Source organism: Schistocerca americana, chromosome 7, assembly GCF_021461395.2.
Source record: "Schistocerca americana isolate TAMUIC-IGC-003095 chromosome 7, iqSchAmer2.1, whole genome shotgun sequence".
NCBI classification, from domain to species: domain Eukaryota; kingdom Metazoa; phylum Arthropoda; class Insecta; order Orthoptera; family Acrididae; genus Schistocerca; species Schistocerca americana.
Window position 1 is genome coordinate 214,805,989 of NC_060125.1, and position 12,697 is coordinate 214,818,685.

Below are 12,697 nucleotides of genomic sequence, written 5' to 3' on the forward strand. Positions count from 1 at the left end.
TCACAACCTGCCTCTGACCTGCTGTTCGTGGATGTCAGCCCCTCCTTGTCGGTGATAGATGGTGACCTAGTGGCATGACTGGCTTTAGCCTGTTCACTCCCAATTTGAATCATCGTTCTGTGGTTATCCAATGAAATTGTAATGGATATTACCGTCACCTTCCTGAGTTGACATCCCTTATTTTGTTTTACTCTGCAGGTGTGTGGTTCTGCAGTAATCTCATTTTACTGATGATCGGGTCCACCTTGACACTGAGGTCACAGTTTGCAATCTTTATCTCCTGACAGGACTCTTACACCTGCTGCCTTAAATGCCGTTCTTCAACAACTTCCTCCTCCCTCCCTCCCCCTTCTCGGGAAGTTTAATGCTCATCATTCCTTGTGGGTCAGTGTATTTCCATCTAGTCGGGGTCTTCTCATAGACTAGTTTCTTGCAGACCATGACTTATCCCTTCTTAATGATGGCTCCCCTAACCATTTCAGTGCCGGTCATGGTACCTTTTCTGCCATTGATCTTTCTATTTCATTTCGCTCCCTCCTCCCTTCATTGCTCTGGTCGCCACACGACGTCCTTTGTGATAGTGACCATTTCCTGTTGATTCTCTCGCTCCCTTCCCACTCCCCGATGGACAGGTTACCTCGTTGCTCTTTTCAATGCACCGATTGGCCTCTATATACTGCATATGCCACTTTTTCTCCCTCTTTGTTGTGTTGCATTGATGATGTCCTACGTGACGTGTCTGACGCGATTGTTCGTGCTGCTAGCCTAGCTATCCTGCGCTCATCTGGACCATTTTGCCACCGGCAAGTCCCGTGGTGGAGTACGGCCATTGCCATTGCCATCCATGATCACCATCAATCTTTGCAACACCTTAAGAGGCACCCATCCGCTGCCAATTTTATTACCTTGAAACGCCTTCATGCCAAAGCAAATTACTTAATCAAACAGAGCAAATGTGTGTGTTGGTAACACTTGCTTTCCTCCCTCGGTTCTACTGTCCCTGTGTCACGTGTATGGGCTACACTTCACTCTCTCCAAGGTTGCCATTGGCAGTCTATCCTCGCGGGCCTTCACCTCCCAGATGGCCTTTGCACGGACCCATTGTTTCTCGCAGAACATCTTGCAACGCTTTTGCAACTGCATTAGCATCAACCTCCTACCCAGCTGCTTTCCTTCACCAGAAACAGTGGGCTGAAGCTTCCGCCTTACATTTTACCCCTTGAGAGTCAGAATCTTATAACGAACCTTTTACTGAATTGGAACTTCTTTCCGCACTTTCTTCTTCTCATGATACGGCCCCTTGCCCCAACTCCATTCATAACCAACTGCTTCAACATCTCAGTGCTCCACAATGGCAACATCTTCTCCGGGTGTTTAACCGTATTTGGCTCCAGGGTGACTTCCCTTCTCAATGGGGATAGCATCGTGGTTCCTGTCCTTAAGCCTGGTAAGAACCCCCTGTTTCTCTAAAGCTATCAGCCAATTAGTCTGACATATTTTGTTTGCAAGTTACTTGAATGGATGGTAGCCGGTTGATTCAATTGGGTCCTCGAATCTCGGGATCTATTGTCCCCTTACCAGTGTGGCTTCTGAGAGGGACAGTCTCTGATCGATCATTTACTTCGCTTGGAATCCGCAGTTTGGGAGGCTTTTTCCCAGTGCTGCCATTTGTTTGCGATATTTTTTGACCTTCGCAAGGCCTATGACACGGCTTGGTGCCATCATAACTTACTTACATTTCATGAGTGGGGTCTTAGGGGCCCTTTCCTGATATTTATCCGCCAGTTCTTGTTTCATCGGTTGTTCGGGGTTCAGGTTGGTATGGTCTTTAGTTCTCCATGGACCCAGGAGAATGACATCCCACAGGGTTCCGTTTTGAGTGTACTTCTATTCCTCATTGGTATAGATGGACTTGTGGCCTCTGTCGGTCCTTTGGTCACCCCCGCTCTGTATGTGGATGATTTCTGCATTTGGGTTAGTTCCTCTTCTGTGGCCTCTGCAGAGCGGCAGCTCCAGGATTCTATACGTCATGCCTCTGCATGGACCCTCTCAGACGGATTTCAGTTCTCTCCTTTAAAATGGCGAGTGGTCCACTTCTGTTGCCGTACTACGGTCCACCTCGATCCGGAGCTCTATCTCAATGCATGATTACCTGTGGTCCCCCAGTTTCTTTTTCTTGGTCTTCTTTTCAACAACAAACTGACTTGGGTGCCTCATATCAGACTTCTGAATGCAGAATGTTTACGTAAACTCAATGTCTTTCGCTTCCTTGCCCACACCTTCTGGGGGGGCGGATCATTCCACTCTTCTCCAACTTTCTTGGGCTTTAGTGCTGTCTCACTTGGAAGATGGTTGTCAAGATTATGGTTCAGCTGCTCCTTCTACACTGCGCCTCCTGGATCCGGTCCACCATCGTGGTATCCGTGTGGCCACCGGGTGCCTTCCCTACTAGCCCTATTGATAGTCTCCTGGTTGGGGCTGGGTTCCCCCCCCCCCCCCCCCCTTTCTGTTCAGCGGTCCCAGCTTCTGATTTCTTATGCAATCGCTGTCCGTTCCTCTCCCACTCATCCTTCCTATTCTATCCTTTTCCCAGACCAAGGACGTTGCCAACCTGGTTCCCACCCTTGGGCGGGTTTATGGGTTGGGCTCTGCCTTGCGTCTCTTCGCAGCGATTTTCAGCTTCCTTCTTTGTCCTGTCTCCCACGTTCACTTGTTAACACCCCTCCTTGGTTAGTTCTTCGGTTCCGCATTCGGATGGATCTCTGCCGAGGTCTGAAAAATTCAATTCCCCCGATGGTGTTCCATAATTTTTTCCACCGCATTTTATTGGAGTTTCGGGATGCTGTTTTTTACACCGATGGCTCTAAATCTGCTGGTCGTGTGGGATATGCCTTCACATCCTCTGTTGACATGGAAAATCATCTCCTGCCAACTGCATGTGGGGTGTTTACTGCAGAATTGATGGCAATTTCCTAGGCCCTTACCTTTATTAAACAGTCCCAACTCAACTGCGTTTTGTTATGTATTGACCCAATGAGTGGCCTTCAGGCTATTGACCGGTGTTTTTCCCCACCATCCCTTGGTCTCAGTCATCCATGACCATCTCACTGATCTTCACCGTGCTGCTTGTTTCGTTGACTTCCTTTGGGCCCCCGGCTATGTGGGTATCCCAGATAATGAGCTTGCTGATTGTCTGGCTGGGAGAACAGTCACTTAACCCCCCCCCCCCTTTTTCTGTAACCCCTCCTGCGGCGGATTTACGGCTTCATATCAAATCCCACTTCGCACAATCATGGGCCAACTCCTGGGAGGCTACCTCCCTGTCTAATAAACTTCGTGCAATTAAGGTGACACCTGTCCCGTGGCGTTATTCCTTCCACCTTTCCTGAAAGGACTCGACCACCCTGTGTTGTCTCTGCATCGGCCTTACCAGTCTGACCCATGGTTTTCTTTTGCATAACAAGCCACCCCCACTTTGTGGTTGTGGAGCCTTCCAATCAGAAGCCCACATTTTGGTGGGCTCTGCGTACTAAGTACAGACTTGCCTGCACTTAACCTTTAATACTGGCAGACAATTCCTGGATGGTTCAACTGTAGGCTGTGTTTGGAGATTCCTGACTCCCCTCCCTGGCCAAGATCCTCTTTTTTTCTCCTTTTACTCTGTTTTTATTGCTTTTTAGATTTGGTTAGTCTCCTTTTACAATACACCCTTTTACACTCTAGTGGTTGGAAGCTTTTGAATAGCGGGTGGCCTTGCCTGTACTGCATCAGAGGTGGGATATTTCCTGCCCTAGGGTTGCCCACTTACTGACTTCCCTCCTTTTGTTTTTACCATTGACTACGCCACTACATTTTTTAGCCTTTTACATTTTATTGTTATGACTCTTCTGAGATAATACATCTGTCTGAATGGACCACCTTTGAAACAAGGGACTGATGACCTTGCTGTTTGGTCCCTTCAACCTCAATCAACCAACCAACCAACCTTGCTGCTGGTGGGGGTGGCTTGCATGCCTCAGCAATACAGATAGTCGTACTGTAGGTGCAACCACAACAGAAGGATATCTGTGGCTCCTGAAGATAGCCAGCAGCCTTTTCAGTAGTTGCAGGGGCAACAGTCTGATTGACTGATCTGGCCTTGTAACATCAACCAAAATGACATTCTCTGCTGGTACTGTGAATGGCTGAAAGCAAGGGGAAACTACAGTTGTAATTTTTCCTGAGGTCATGCAGTTTTACTGTACGGTTAAATGAAGATGGTGTCCTCTTGCATAAAATATTCTGGAAGTGAGACAGTCCCCCATACGGATCTCCAAATGGGGACTACTCAAAAGGATGTCATCATCAGGAGAAAGAAATCTGGTGTTCTACAGATTGGAGTGTGAAATGTCAAATCCCTTAATTGGACACGTAGGTTAGAAAATTTAAAAAGGGACATGGATAGGTTAAAGTCAGATACAGTGGGAAATAGTGAAGTTCAGTGTCAAGAGGAACAAAACTTCTAGTCAGGTGAATACAGGGTTATAGATACAAAATCAGATAGGGGTAAACCTGGCATAGGTTTAATAATGTATAAGAAAATACAAATGTAGCCTACTATGAGCAGTATAGTGAACGCATTATTGTAGCCAAGATAGACACAAAGCCCACACCCACAAGTTTATATGCCAAATAGCTCCATAGATGAGAAAGAGATGAAGGAAATGTATGATGAGAGAAATTATTCAGATACTTAAGGGAGCTGAAAATTTAATAGTCATGGGGGTCTGTAATTCGATACTAGGAAAAGGAAGAGAAGGAAAAGTAGTAGGTGATTATAGAGTGGAGAAAAGGAATAAAAATGGAAGCCGCCTGGTAGAATTTTGCACAGAGCATAATTTAATTGTAGTTAACACTTGGTTTAAGACTCATGAAAGAAGGTTGTACATGTGGATGAAACCTGGAGACATCAGAAGGTTTCAGGTTGAGTACATGATGATAAGACAAAGAATTCAGAATCAGGTTTTAAATTGTAAGACATTTCCAGGGGTAGATGTGGACTCTGATCACAATTAATTGGTTATGAACTGCAAATTAAAACTGAAAAAAGTGCAAAAAGGCACAAATTTAAGGAGATGGGACCTGGATGAACTGAAAGATCCAGAGGTTGTAGAGAGTTGCAGAGGGAGCATTAGGGAACAATTGACAAGAACAGGGGAAAGAAATACAGTAGAAAAAGAATGGGTAGCTCTGAGAGATGAAATAGTGAAGGCAGCAGAGGATGAAGTAAGCAATAAGATGAGGGCTAGTAGAAATACTTGGGTAACAAGAGACATTGAATTTCATGAATGAAAGGAGAAAATATAAAATTTCAATAAATTAGGCAAGCAAAAGGGAATACAAATGTCTAAAAATTGATATCAACAAGAAGTTCAAAATGACTAAGCCAGGATGGCTAGAGGACAAATGTAAGGATGTAGAGGCATATATGACTAGGGTTAAGATGGATAATGCCTACAGGAAAATTAGAGAGACCTTTGGAGAAAAGAGAACCACCAGCATGAATATCAAGAGCTCAGATGGAAAACCAGTCCTAAGCAAAGTTGGGAAAGCAGAAAGGTGGAAGGAATATATTGAGGGTAGTAGACAACATTCCATTAGAACTACTGATAGCCTAGGGAGAGCCAGCCATGGCAAAATTCTACCATCTGGTGAGCAAGATGTATGGGACAGGAGGAATACCCTCAGACTTCAAGAAGAATATAGTAATTCCAATCCCAAAGAAAGCAGATGTTGACAGGTGTGAAAATTACCAAACTGTCAATTTAATAGGTTATGACTGCAAAATACTAACACAAATTCTTTACAGACAAATGGAAAATCTGGTTGAAGCTGATCTGAGGAAGATCAGTTTGGATTCCGTAGAAATGTTGGAACACATGAGCAATACTGACTCTACAACTTATCTTAGAAGATAGATTGATTTAAGGCAAACCAAAGTTTATAGCATTTGTAGACTTAGAGAAAGCTTGTGACAATGTTAACTGGAATTCTCTTGTAACAATGTTAACTGGAATACTCTCTTTAAAATTCTGAAGGTGGCGGGGGTAAAACATAGGGAGCTAAAGGCTATTTACAATTTGTATAGAAACCATAGGGGCATGAAAGGGAAGCAGTGGTTGAGAAGGGAGTAAGACAGGGTTGTAGCCTCTCCCCAATGTTGGTCAATCTGTATGTTGAGCAAGCAGTAAAGGAGACAAAAGTAAAATGTGGAGTAGGAATTAAAATCCATTGAGAAGAAATAAAAACTTTGAGGAGGTTTGCTGATAACATTGTAATTCTGTCGGAGACAGGCAAAGGACCTGGAAGAGCAGTTGAATGGAATGGACAATGTCTTGAGAGGAGGATGTGATGAAAATCAACAAAAACAAAACAAAGATAATGGTATGTAGTCGAATTAAATCATGATGCTGATGGAATTAGATTAGAAAATGAGACACTTAAAGTAGTAGATGATTTCTTCTTCTTGGGGAGCAAAATAACTCATGATGGTCAAAGTAGAGAGGATATAAAATGTAGACTGACTACAGCAAGGAAAGTGTATCTGAAGAAATTTGTTAACACCGTGTATAGAGTTAAATGTCAGGAAGTCTTTTCTGAAAGTATCTGTATGGAGTGTAGCCATGTATGGAAATGAAACATGGTAGATAAATAGTTATACAAGGAGAGAATAGAAGCTTTCAAAATGTGGTGCTACAGAAGAATGCTGAAGGTGAGATAGGTATATCACATAGCTAATGAGGAGGTACTGAACAGAATTGGGGAGAAGAGGACTTTGGGCCACAACCTGACTAAAAGAAGGGGTTGATTGGTAGGATACATTATGAGGCATCAAGGGATCAACAATTTAGTATTGGGGGGAAGCCTGGAGGGTAAAAATCATAGAGGGAGACCAAGAGATGAATACACTAAGCAGATCCAGAAGGATGTAGGTTGCAGTAGTTACTCGGAGATGAAAAAGCGTGTACGGGATAGAATAGCTGCATCAAACCAGGCTCTGGACTGAAGACCGCAGCAACAACAACAACAACAACAACATGGAAAAGGTAAATGTAGGTGAATATAATGTTTCAGCATTTGTAAGTACACACCATGGAGAGAGGAAGAGTTTCCATATATATTAAAACTTATCATAGTCTGAAAAATTTAGAAACTAAAAAATTTTGGTCAAAGCAACATGTGCCTCTGAGTTTATACTAAATAATGGTACTTTTATAACTGTAGTTTTGTATAGGTCCCCATTGGGAAATTTTCAGCTGTTTATGAAAAACTTGGATTCTTTGTTGTGCTATTTGTGAGACAGAGGGTAGCAAATTATTGTTTGTGGGGATGTCAATGTAGATTTTCTAATAGGTACATGACCTTGAAGTATTACTTGGTTCTTTCAGTTTGACATCAGTTATTGGTTTTCCTGCTTGGGTAGTACAGAAAAGCAGCACACATTAGATAATGTTTTTATAGACCAAGATAAATTTAATCAAATAAAAACTTTCCAGTTAAAAATGGTCTTTCTAATCATGATGCGCAGCTAGTAAAAGTATATGACATCGCGTCATACAGTAATGCAAAACAGTCATCCAAAATAGTGCATTCAATGAACGATTTGACAATTGCAAATTTTAGGGAAAGCTTGCAACAGTTAGACTGGAATGAGGTGTACAGGGAACTTGATGCTAATTTAAAATGTAACCTGTTTCCCGATACCTTTGTGAGTATGTTTGAAAGTAGTTTCCCTAAGAAAACAGTGAAAACAATTGTAAGAAACTATCTGAAAAGCCATAGCTTACTAAAGGGATTAAAGCATCTTGTAAACAGAAAAGCAGAATTATCTCTTGCTAGGAGAAGTAGTGATCCAGGAACGGTCAAACATTATAAGAGCTACTGTCTTGTATTAAGAAAACTTATTAAAAATTCCAGAAGTGTGTGCATTATGTCTGAGATTAGCACCTCTGATAATAAAATTAAAACAATTTGGAATATTGTTAAAAGAGAAACAGGGCAACCACAGGGAGACTATATTTCTAGCAGGCTCAATGAAAATTCTTGTTAACAAAAAGTCAGAAGTAGAAAATATCTCTAATAATCCTTTTTTAAGTGCTGTAGAGAAAATAGGATCCAGCTGTTCATTAGAAAATGCCAGGCTGTACATGAAAGAGGCAATACTTATGCTATTTGATAAAATTGATATTCAGCCCACCTCTCTACTGAAATGAGGAAAATGACAAATTCCCTCAAAAGTAAAAGCTTGCATGGAATTGATGGCATTTACAACAGAGTAGTAATAGCTTGTTCCCAACAGATAAGTAGGATTCTCGGCCACATATGCAGTAGCTCACCAAAACAGGGCATTTTTCCAGACAGACTGAAATATGCTATTGTTAAACAGTTGCATAAAAGAGGGGTTAGGTCTGATGCTAACAATTACTGCCCAGTCTCACTACTGACACAGCTTTATCAAAAATTCATGAAAAAGAAATGTATTCAAGAATAGCTTCACGTATTTGTAAAACTGAAGTACCAACAACATGTCAGTTTAGTATTCAGTCAGGCTTTTCAACAGAAAATGCTATACATGCTTTCATTGATCAAATATTAAATGCTCTGTATAGTTTAACATCACCCTTTGGGAGGTTTTTTGTGATCTCTCAAAGACTTTTGACTGTGTGAATCATGAAATTCTTTTAGGTAAGTTCAAATATTATGGTATAGGTGGGACAAGGCACAGATGATTTAATTCATATTGAACTGTAAGAATGGAGAAGTTTGGAATTCAGCAGAGTCCTCTTAACTGGGAAGGTATCAAGAAGGTGCCCTGCAGGGTTCAGTTTTGGGTCATTATTGTTCTTAATATATATTAACAACTTTCCACTCTATATTCATGAAGATGCAAAGTTAGTTCTATTTGCTACTGATACAAGTCTAGTAATCGCACCCAACAAACAAGAGTTAGCTGAGAAAATTGTAAATAATGTCTTTCAGAAAATTATTCAGTGATTCTCTGCAAATGGATTCTCGCTGAATTTTGAGAAAACACAGTATATACAGTTCTGTACAGTAAATGGCATAACACCATTAATAAATACAGACTTTGAACAGAAGTCAGTTGCTGAGGCAGAATATTCAAAATTTCTGGGTGTATGCATTGATAAGAAATTGAACAGAAGAAACACATTGATGATCTGCTGAAATGCTTAGATTCAGTGATTTATGCTATTTAGGTTATTGCAAATTTTGGTGACAAACATATCAGTAAATTAGCCCACTGTGCATATTTTCATTCACTACTTTCATGTTGTTGCTGTTGTCATAGGGTTAGTATTACTTTGCGTGGTCCCACATTTCTCTGGAATCCTAACTGATCTTCCCCAAGGTCGGCTTCCACCAGTTTTCTATTCATCTGTAAAGAATTCATGTTAGTATTTTACAACTGTGACTTTTTAAATTGATAGTTCTGTAATTTTCACACCTGTTAGCACCTGCTTTCTTTGGAATTATATTCTTCTTGAAGTCTGAGGTTATTTCACCTGTCTCATACATGATGCTCACCAAATGGAAGAGTTTTGTCATGGCTGGCTTTCCCATGGCTGTCAGTAGTTCTAACGGAATGTTGTCTATTCCCAGAGCCTTGTTACGACTTAGGTACTTCAGTGCTCTGTCAAATTTTTCATGCAGTATAATATCTCCCATCCTATCTTGATTTATGTCCTCTTCCATTTCCATAACATTGCTCTCTAGTACAGCTCCCTTGTATAGACCCTCAATATACTGCTTCCACTTTTTTGCTTTCGCTTCTTTGCTTAGGACTGGTTTTCCATCTGACTCTTGATATTCATACATGTGGTTCCTTTTTCTCCAAAGGACTCTTTAATTTTCCCGTACATCTAAATTACATATCTGGGCATTAATTACAGCTTGCACTGACCCATCATTATCCTCGTCTAAATTGTTCACATCTTCCCGACAGTTCTTTTTTCGTATCTACCCCTTGGTCACACCCGAAAAAATAATTTGGAATCAAGTGCATGCCCCCATCCCTTTTATTGGTCTGTGGATTGTGTCTTATCATGACCTGTTCGAGTTTTCATATTTGGTTGGGATATTAGCCTCTTCATTGTAAGTAATTCCAACTACCTGCACAACGTGGGTTTGACCTCGCCAGATCGTGTACTGTATTGCCCTGGAATTAAATTCTCCTTGACCTTGACTCTCACTGGATATACAATTGTTATTCTGTCAATTGTAATTGCCAGGTGCAAGATTGCTGGATGGTCCATTTGTGGTCAGTTCCTGCCAATTACTGTATTAGGAAGAGGGGGGGGGGGGGGCACTGTGAACTTGTCCACAGATCTTCTCTGCACTATAAGCGAGTCTACTGTAATTCTGTTTCTGAATTTCGTTTGAAACCTCGTTGGTACTTTTGGATTCACCTGTCACCACAACTATTTATTGAATTATTGTTGTTGCACGGGGCTTACGGGCGCCAACTGTGTTGGTTATTGCCACCATTGCCATTCTGCTGTTGACTATTTTGCAGAGGCACACACTTCGTATTAATGTTCTGTAGTTTCGACAGCCACTCTTCATATATTAGATCAATCGATTGGAGTACGGATAAGAAATACTCTGCATCACTTTCAGGTGTAGTGATCAGCTTTTCCCTGATATGGGCGGGCAGGCGACTTTCAGTAATTTCAATACATGGAAAATTGGGTTTGTCTAATATCGGGCACCTCTCAGCCCATATCTGTTGCCCACAAGAAAACACCGCCCTATGTTTCCCCCCACAACGAACCGGATCTTCTGTACTTCTGTCCAGTTGTGCGGTAACACGTTGCAAAAAGCTCTGATAAACACAGCAGGATTCTCTTACCCTCTCATCGAAGAAATTGGAAATTGCCAATGATGGAGCAGACCTTCGTCCGCTAATAAAGTAGACATATGCGCAGTGTTGTCCTCTAAATTTCGAGCACGCAGCCACCCAATTAAAATTTCTTCCAATGATGTTTCGGCCGTGTAACGTCAGACGATCTTCAGAACAAGTCGCAAAATTGACAACAATGTGCCATGCACAGCCCTATATCCTCTACCGCAGCGGTACCCACCTGTGAATTATAGAAGCTGGTCAGCAGCAAAGAGATACACGCGCCGCCTGTGGCGAAGGCGTGCCAAGATTCGATTCGCTTATCAATGAATTTTCAGTGGCGAACACACCATGACTACTTCTCTGCAGTTTCATTATCTCAAGAGCCGTACTCCATACTTTGTCCAAATTAAAACCATTATCTCTATTATTAAATTATTAGCAAATCTAATCTCTCTAGCTTCCTTGAAGGCAGAATCCCAAGAGGAAAAGGTAGCTCATGGAATGCCCTGTATCAATACAATGTTCGCCCACAGCTGACTTCTCCGGCTGTGATAAGCGTGTGTATCTTCGATGTTCCACAAATCTCTAGTGAACATTGCTTGTTGTTTGATCTATGTATGACTTCTCACAATTTCCGAAGGGAATCTGATACACAACCGCCTTACGAAGCAGTAAATCGTCTTTTATTGGTCCGAGCAAAGCTGCAATCTTCGTGGGAGGCCGGAAGATCGTGTTGAAATAGCACCCAAATAGGGCAAAAATGCAATTGATCGGAAGGAATTACTATCTTCTTCCCCATCATATATCTGTATTCCAGGTTTTACATTGAATGCTCTACTAATCTGTTGCGAAGAAAATCCATTTGCTTTAAAAATGCTCTTGAGGTATGTGAGCTCTTCTTACAAATTGTCTTTATCGTGTGTACCGTGCGCCCTATGCATTAAGGTCTGGAGGGCACCTATGGTCTGTGAAGGGTGATGACAGCTACTGGCATGTAGATATAGATTTGTATCTGTAGGTTTATGATATACGGCATGTCCTAATGTGCCATCAACTTTACGGTGAACGACAACATCCAAAAGGGGGAGGCAGACATCTTTTTCTATTTCCTACTAGCATGGATAGAATTCAAATGCTCAAGAAATCGATGTAATTCATCCATCCCGTGCGGCCATACCACAAATGTGTCGTCCACACACCTCCACAAGACCATTGGTTTAAAACTTTCTGAGTCCAACACTTGTCCTCGAAGCCTTCCATGTATAAATTAGCTACCAGAGGGGCGAGGGGGCTTCCCATAGCAACTCCATCAATCTGCTCATAAAATTCACCGTTAAACTGAAAATGTGATACCAAAAGCACATGTTCCAATAAAACTGTGATGTTCTTATCGAAATGTTGACCAATAAGAGATAAAGAGTCCTTTAAAGGTACTTTGGTATTTAAGGGCACCATGTCAAAACTAATGAGCACATCCATACTATTTAGCCTAATATTGCTGAGTCTCTGAATAAATTCACAGAATTACGAATGTAACTACATTTTCCTATCAATGGTTTTAATAAGGAAGTTAAATATTTGGCAGAAAGATACATTGGTGAACCAATAGTGCTTGTTACACGCCTCATTGACAGATCCTCTAGACACCTATCCCTACCTATCTTGTGAACTTTAGGAAGCCCATAAAATCTCGGTGGCACTGCACCTCGCACTTTTAAACTACAGAGAAGTCGTCACTGAACGGGAAGCCTAACAGACACATCATTGTGGTCCAAAACCACTCGGAAGTGACGT